Genomic DNA, 2,389 nt, shown 5'->3' with positions numbered 1-2,389 from the left:
GCACAGCTTCATCTTCGTCGTTCCAATCAAACCAGGATGAATCACTTTGTGAGAAGCTTGATTTGGATACATAAAGTGGTGGAGAATCACCAGGAAGTTGAATAAATCTCATAGGAGTTGGCGAAAAGAAGTTATCCCACTTTCAAATCAGGTGATTCCAGTTTCCCAGTTTGGGAATAGCACAACTTCATCGTCGTTCCAATCAAAACAGGATGAATCACTTTGTGAGAAGCTTGATTTGGATACATAAAGTGGTGGAGAATCACCAGGAAGTTGAATAAATCTCATAGGAGTTGGGATGAAGAAGTTATCCCACTTTCAAATCAGGTGATTCCAGTTTCCCAGTTTGGGAATAGCACAGCTTCATCGTCGTTCCCATCAAACCAGGATGAATCACTTTGTGAGAAGCTTGATTTGGATACATAAAGTGGTGGAGAATCACCAGGAAGTTGAATAAATCTCATAGGAGTTGGCGAAAAGAAGTTATCCCACTTTCAAATCAGGTGATTCCAGTTTCCCAGTTTGGGAATAGCACAGCTTCTTCGTCGTTCCAATCAAACCAGGATGAATCTCTTTGTAAGAAGCTTGATTTGGATACATAAAGTGGTGGAGAATCACCAGGAAGTTGAATAAATCTCATAGGAGTTGGGATGAAGAAGTTATCCCACTTTCAAATCAGGTGATTCCAGTTTCCCAGTTTGGGAATAGCACAGCTTCATCGTCGTTCAAATCAAACCAGGATGAATCACTTTGTGAGAAGCTTGATTTGGATACATAAAGTGGTGGAGAATCACCAGGAAGTTGAATAAATCTCATAGGAGTTGGGATGAAGAAGTTATCCCACTTTCAAATCAGGTGATTCCAGTTTCCCAGTTTGGGAATAGCACAGCTTCATCGTTGTTCCAATCAAACCAGGATGAATCACTTTGTGAGAAGCTTGATTTGGATACATAAAGTGGTGGAGAATCACCAGGAAGTTAAATAAATCTCATAGGAGTTGGGATGAAGAAGTTATCCCACTTTCAAATCAGGTGATTCCAGTTTCCCAGTTTGGGAATAGCACAGCTTCATCGTCGTTCCAAATCAAACCAGGATGAATCACTTTGTGAGAAGCTTGATTTGGATACATAAAGTGGTGGAGAATCACCAGGAAGTTGAATAAATCTCATAGGAGTTGGCGAAAAGAAGTTATCCCACTTTCAAATCAGGTGATTCCAGTTTTCCAGTTTGGAATAGGACAGCTTCTTGTCCTTCCAATCAAACCAGGATGAATCACTTTGTGAGAAGCTTGATTTGGATACATAAAGTGGTGGAGAATCACCAGGAAGTTGAATAAATCTCATAGGAGTTGGGATGAAGAAGTTATCCCACTTTCAAATCAGGTGATTCCAGTTTCCCAGTTTGGGAATAGCGCAGCTTCTTCGTCGTTCCAATCAAACCAGGATGAATCTCTTTGTAAGAAGCTTGATTTGGATACATAAAGTGGTGGAGAATCACCAGGAAGTTGAATAAATCTCATAGGAGTTGGGATGAAGAAGTTATCCCACTTTCAAATCAGGTGATTCCAGTTTCCCAGTTTGGGAATAGCACAGCTTCTTCGTCGTTCCAATCAAACCAGGATGAATCACTTTGTGAGAAGCTTGATTTGAATACATAAAGTGGTGGAGAATCACCAGGAAGTTGAATAAATCTCATAGGAGTTGGCGTGAAGAAGTTATCCCACTTTCAAATCAGGTGATTCCAGTTTCCCAGTTTGGGAATAGCACAGCTTCATCGTCGTTCCAATCAAACCAGGATGAATCACTTTGTGAGAAGCTTGATTTGGATACAAAAGTGGTGGAGAATCACCAGGAAGTTGAATAAATCTCATAGGAGTTGGGATGAAGAAGTTATCCCACTTTCAAATCAGGTGATTCCAGTTTCCCAGTTTGGGAATAGCACAGCTTCTTCGTCGTTCCAATCAAACCAGGATGAATCACTTTGTGAGAAGCTTGATTTGGATACATAAAGTGGTGGAGAATCACCAGGAAGTTGAATAAATCTCATAGGATTTGGCGTGAAGAAGTTATCCCACTTTCAAATCAGGTGATTCCAGTTTCCCAGTTTGGGAATAGCACAGCTTCATCGTCGTTCCAATCAAAACAGGATGAATCACTTTGTGAGAAGCTTGATTTGGATACATAAGGTGGTGGAGAATCACCAGGAAGTTGAATAAATCTCATAGGAGTTGGGATGAAGAAGTTATCCCACTTTCAAATCAGGTGATTCCAGTTTCCCAGTTTGGGAATAGCACAGCTTCATCGTCGTTCCATCAAACCAGGATGAATCACTTTGTGAGAAGCTTGATTTAGATACATAAAAGGTGGAGAATCACCAGGAAGTTGAATAA

The sequence above is a fragment of the Brassica napus genome, unplaced genomic scaffold (assembly GCF_020379485.1).
Source record: "Brassica napus cultivar Da-Ae unplaced genomic scaffold, Da-Ae ScsIHWf_893;HRSCAF=1266, whole genome shotgun sequence".
Taxonomy (NCBI): domain Eukaryota; kingdom Viridiplantae; phylum Streptophyta; class Magnoliopsida; order Brassicales; family Brassicaceae; genus Brassica; species Brassica napus.
The sequence above is the reverse complement of the archived record's forward strand: the minus strand, read 5'-3'. Positions refer to the sequence as shown.